The 6305-nt window shown below is 42.9% G+C and overlaps 1 pseudogene; it reads left to right on the top strand.

Annotated features, from left to right (window-relative positions):
* Positions 1-1506: 1506 nt before the first annotated feature.
* Positions 1507-2052, top strand: LOC129501859 (ferritin heavy chain-like; annotated as a pseudogene).
* Positions 2053-6305: the final 4253 nt, after the last annotated feature.

Genomic DNA, 6305 nt, shown 5'->3' with positions numbered 1-6305 from the left:
AATTTTGTAGTTAATAATTGTATCAGTAAACCTTAAAAACTGAGGAATTTTTGGTACTCCATTTTGAAACACTTAATATTTAAGTTTTCTGAATGCATTAGAAAAAAGACTCAAACAAAATATGGAGGACTAATTCATTAAAAAGTTAAATACCACTGTAGAGCATTTAAGTTGATTTACAAAATAATTATTCAAAGACCTAAACTTCTCTAACATTTGACTGATGACATACAGTGAAGAGAAAAAGCACATACCACTATGATAAATTTACATACATGTGTAATATATGTGTAATGTATATCAGCTATCAGCTCCCTTACAAAATATTATAGTTCTGTTACTCTAACTATATATATATATACAAATATTTGGAAGCTATAATAAGTACACATTCTCTTCACATTTGGAAAATACTGGATGTTGTTTGGAATTGTGAATTATGTATGCACCACAACTAAATTCAAGTACATTTAAATTTCATTTTTAAACTTATTTTAGTAAAAACATTGTTCTACCATGATCTTTTGTTCTACCAAAATTTGCACTTCTAATTGTAAAATAAATTACTGTTATCTTCAATACCGAGTTTTAATTGAGTTTGTGACATTTACAGTAATATCAAATGTCACATTAACTTTCTTTTTTTAAGTTTTTATTTAAATTTCGATTAGTTAACAGACTGCAGTATTAGTTTCAGGTGTACAGTACAGTGCTTTAACACTTCCATACATCATGCAGCGCTCATCACAAATGTGCTCCTTAATCCTTATCACCAATCAACCCATCCCCCACCCAATTCCCTTCTCAAATGTCACATTAACTTTCTAGAACTTTACTTAGACTCCAAGAACTGGAAAGAAAAATGATCCTGGGGTCCCGGGATCAAGTCCCGCATCGGGATCCCTGCATGGAGCCTGCTTCTCCCTCTGCCTGTGTCTCTGCCTCTCTCCCTGTGTGTCTTTCATGAATAAATAAATAAAATCTTAAAAAAGCACCTCAATAATGATCTCTAAAGCCTTAATAGCGACAGTCTCCGGGGAGAGTTCCTGCGGTTTCCCGCTCGTTTCCTCCACCCGGCCGCCGCTCAGGGCTAGCCCTCTGCCATCTCCGCGCAGCGCTCCCGGGCCGCTCCTCAGCCGCCGCTCCATGGCCGCCGCCGCCCCGCTCCTCGGCCGCCGCCGCCGGGCTCCTCGGGCCGCTGCTCCAAGGCCGCCGCTCCTCGGCCGCCGCTGCCGGGCTCCTCGGGCCCTGCTCCAAGGCCGCTGCTGCCCGGCTCCTTAGGCCGCCGCTCCAAGGCTGCCGCCGCCCCGCTCCTCGGCCGTCGCCGGGCTCTTCAAGCTGCTGCTCCTCGGCCGCCGCCGCCTGGCTCCTCAGGCGCCTCTCCAAGGCCGCCGCCGCCCGGCTCCTCGGCCGCCGCTGCCGGGATCCTCGGGCCCTGCTCCAAGGCCGCCGCTCCTCGGCCGCCGCCGGGCTCCTCAGCTGCCGCCGCCCGGCTCCTCGGCCGCCGCCATGACGACCGCGTCCCCCTGGCAGGCGCGCCCCAACTACCACCAGGACCCAGAGGCCGCCGTCAACCGCCAGATCAGCCTGGAGCTCTACGCGACCTACGTCTACTTGTCCATGTCTTACTACTTTGATCACGACGACGTGGCTTTGAAGAACTTTGCCAGATATTTTCTTCACCAGTCTCACGAGGAGAGGGAACATGCTGAGAAACTGATGAAGCTGCAGAACCAACGAGGCGGTCGAATGTTCCTTCAGGATATTAAGAAACCGGCCCGTGACACCTGGGAGACGGGCCGAATGCAATGGAGTGTGCGTTACACCCGGAAAAGAGCGTGAATCAGTCGCTACTGGAACTGCACAAACTGATAAAAATGCCCCCCACTGTGTGACTTCGTGGAGACTCATTACCTGAGCGAGCAGGTGAAATCCATCAAAGAATTGGGTGGGCACATAACCAACCTGCGCGAGGTGGGGGCCCCCCGAATCTAGCCTGGCGGGGATCTCTTTGACAAGCACACCTTGGGAAACGGTGAAAGTGAGAGCTAAGCCTTAGGCTGTCTTCCCATAGCCACGAGGGTGACTTCCCAGATCACCGAGGCAGGGCATGCATGTTGGCGTTACCTTTACCCCAACTATAAGGGTAAGTTGTACCAAAACATCTACTTCTTTCATTTGTACCATTCCTTCAAATAAAGTAATCTGGTACCCCCCAAAAACAAACAAACAAACAAACAAACAAACAAACAAAGCTTTAATAGCAAAGCATTACATTGGATAGCAAGGTAATGAATTTTTAATGAATTAATTAAGTATGGCCTCTTTCTGCCCAATAAATAAAAATATGTGAAATCTTGCCTGATATGATCAATCTTGCCTTCTGAAAATCTTGTGTAAACACTAACCTAAAAACATGTTTTATGAACCATACTTAATTATGTATTCAACAACATAGAACCCTCAGGGCCCAGTCCATGGTAGAAGCTGGTAAATCCTACTTGTGCTTTCTTCTCTTCTGGCAGGAGCACATTAGCACTTGGCAGACACACCTCGTCAGGTATGATAAGAAGCCAAGAGACTTGGCAAAGAAAACAGAGTGCCTAAATGGAGCAAGTGACTTTACTTCAGCTTCTGTAGGTTCTTTCCTTTTATTTAGTTTTATTTGTTTAAGTAATCTCAACACTCAACGTGGGGCTTGAACTCATGATCAAGAGTTCAGGCTCTTCCTACTGAGCCAATAAGGCTCCTCGCTTCTGGAATTTTTGTGGCAGATTTGCTACATTAGCCAAGTCTAAAAGGCTAGAAAGAGTAATATTTTAAGAAACAGCAAAGCCTTTAGTGCCCATGGCTCTTGAAGCCACTGTGGGATAGCTACATAATGCCAAGATGAGTAACTATTTTACCTGGTTCTTCAATTTGATCATCTTATTCAACGAATTGTGAAATTTCACTGACTCATATTTTAATTTCTCTCCTCTGCAAGAGGGTATTGCTATGTGAAGAAGGATGCATTTTACTATTAAATCACTGTGTATAGTCCTAACAGGTTATTTAACTACTTTCTGCTTAAGGAAGACCTGTGTTCTGCAGTGAAAAGCTGGAATCAAAGCATTTTATATTTGAATCTTATTCCCCCACATATTACCTGTGAACAAAGACAGATTGTGAACAACCTGTGAGCAAAGACAGATTGTGAATCTTCATTTTTCATTTATAAAATGGGCTACCCACCTCATCATGTTATGAGGATGAAATGAGATATGTGTAAACTGTCAGCTCATTGATTTTGGCATGTTAAATACTTAAGGAAGCAGGGTGTTATTATTCTGAAGTATTCCAGACATTAGTTTTAGTCAAAATTTCCAGTCGTTGGCTATTCTTTGCCAATGCTTTAGCTCTATACTATAGCAAGAAGACCATCTGGTGAGTATTATGTGCTAGTTCTGAAAGGTGAAGGAGTGGTGCTTTTAAAATAAAAATTATAGGTGCAGGAGAAAAGACCCATCTTATATATGATTGATCTTGATAGAATTGACATAACAAAGGGGCACTTATCTCTAGCTTATCTAAATAGACAAATTCAATTTCCAGACCATTCCAAGGTCAAGTTCAGAAAGTCAGCAGTGGGAGGTTGAGATTGGAAGCTACATGTGAACATCAAGAATAAATCAAGTGCGCTCACCTTTCTGAAAACAGGGAGAGAAAGTACAAGAGGCCTTTGTTAGTCAGACAGGAAAATCATAGCCTGAAAATGCTGACAATGACATTTCAAAAGTCTCGATTCCTTAGTAATAGGCAAGAACATGTGAAGAAGGAGAAAAAAAAAATCCCTGAAGTTATAAAAAGAAAACAAAAGGATCAAATATCTATTAGATGTGAGAACTTTATCTTGCAAGGTTACTTCAGTTCACATTTCCTAAACGGGGACACCTCTGCAGAGGGAACACGAGGCCCCACTTGTGAGGCACTGTGCTGGTAATTTGTGACTCTGACAAATGCCATCTGATTGACGGCCCCGCCCATCCCACTTAAGGCACATACAGAAGACAGAGTCCTCTAAATCCAAGTTCATTTGTAAAATACCCCTCATGCCCTCCAAGTCCCTTCCCACTCTGGTTCTCTAAGAGGCTAGAGACTCAGGGAGACAAACCCAGTGATGAGAAATTGAGGGGACCAGCAAGCATCCCAGGTATATCCCAGACACAGAAGCAAAGAGGTTCTTTAGCCTCAAGTAGAGGCAAGATGCCCTCCATCCCTACCCCCGCCTTCCCCTTGAGCAACCAATTCCTTCATCTATTCTCTTTTCCACCTATCACCATCTATCAGTGAGACTTCTGGAGGCTTTACTAACTGAGCTTTTTGCCTAAGAAATTCCTCCTGTTTCTCCAGCCTCCCTTTCTCCCAACCTCACTCCTTCCATCTGGAATCTGAACCACAAATAATCTGTCTGTCAGTGTGAAATTGGGATTCAAATTGTGAATTGCCACCTAAGTTCTAACTATGATTTCCCAAGTTATAAACATAAACTCTGCTGTTCCAGTCATAATAAACCAAACTGCCATGAAGGAAGCACTGGTCTATATTCTTAGATTTTAAGAAAGAAAATCAGGTAAGTGAACATGTAGTTACCATGGGAGAAATCAGTGTCTCCTTGTTACAGCTGCCTTGTATGGGTCATTGTGGTTTCCCATTTTTGTTTACTGCTGATTAGAAAGGTAGGATTAGAGAAATCTCCAGGATGAGCAAAGGAACAGGCTGCTTCCCGCATCCACTCTCCCCATCCACGCAAGAACACTGGGTCAAGGTACAGAAGAACATGGCAGTTGGCCCAGAAATGACTGGGAACAGGGCGGCAACAACCTTAGAGTCACAAAGGCTATAGAGAGGAAGTGGAGTTGAGAGGTATGTGGGGAAAGGGCACAGGAATGAACATGGGTCTCACAATGAGTGGAAAAGAAGGGCGATTGTCTCAAGGTAGATCTTTTCCTTTTGTTGAATTAAAAATCACAATGAAAAGCTTGGAGGATTTATAGACTTTGTTTAAGGAGCATATCTTTTTTTTCTTCAATAAAACAACATCTTAAAAGATGAATAGGACTGCAAATGAATTTTTTTTTAAATCCAGAAGGATACATTAAAAAGCAGGAAATCGTGTAAACATAAGTTCTTTTTTTCTAGTCATTGAAAATGTTTCAGCAAGCATGAATAAAGTGACCTTTAAGCTACCATAATACAGCCCAAACAGATCATTTCAGCAAAGGAGGGAGTCTAAGTATCTTAGAAGTAGATACAGTTGTATCCATTTAAACTACAAATTACTGTATGAATTGAGATGCAGCATGCCCAAAAAGTGCCATGGGATTCTACAACAAAGCTTGAGCTTGGATGGTTCTAGCTGTATATTTCCATGATTTTGAGAGAGTTCTTGAGCCTCTCTGGGCCTCGGATCCTCATCAATTAAAGGATGAGTCTGGCTTAGATTGTGTCAAGGTCTGTTCTGCTCTCTAATTACTACACTATCCAGACTTATAGAGAGAATATTGTAAAAACACAATCAGCCAAAAGTCTGGGCATTTTTTCCTATCCCTTATACTTCATTAAGGGGTTCATTGTCCTCCTTCTTAATGATTAATTGCAAAACTCCTTAGCGAATTTATTACTTCGTAGGCTTTGGATGCAGTTAGACCTGGGCTAGGTTTCATCTCTGTCACTCATGGGCAATGTGACAATGAACAAAGGACTGTGCCTTTCTGAATCTTTTTCTTCATCAGTTAAGTGTAGTACTTGTCTCATAGGTTTGATAAAAATAAAATGGCATCAATATCATAAAGAGTTTAGTACAGCACCTGACACCTAGGGAGCATACAACAAGTGTTAGAAACTGTATGGTGGGGATCCCTGGGTGGCGCAGCGGTTTGGCACCTGCCTTTGGCCCAGGGCGCGATCCTGGAGACCCGGGATCGAGTCCCACGTCGGGCTCCCGGTGCATGGAGCCTGCTTCTCCCTCTGCCTGTGTCTCTGCCTCTCTCTCTCTGTGTGTGTGTGACTATGTGACTATCATAAATTAAAAAAAAATTTAAAGAAACTGTATGGTGCATCTATAATATGCAAAGTGTAGGAGAGAGTCAGCATAACATTACTGGTGAGTACATGGGCTCTGGACTGTGAAGCCAGATTTCTTAGGTTTGAATTCTCCTCTGTCGTTTCTTATGTGGACTTCAGCAGATTACTTAAATTCTCAATTTTCTCACTTGTAAATTGGGGATCATGATAGCAGTATTTACCAATTGGGTTGTTGTGAG

The sequence above is a fragment of the Nyctereutes procyonoides genome, unplaced genomic scaffold (assembly GCF_905146905.1).
Source record: "Nyctereutes procyonoides isolate TBG_1078 unplaced genomic scaffold, NYPRO_anot_genome, whole genome shotgun sequence".
Classification (NCBI taxonomy): Eukaryota; Metazoa; Chordata; class Mammalia; order Carnivora; family Canidae; genus Nyctereutes; species Nyctereutes procyonoides.
This window is presented reverse-complemented; position numbering and strand designations above follow the sequence as displayed.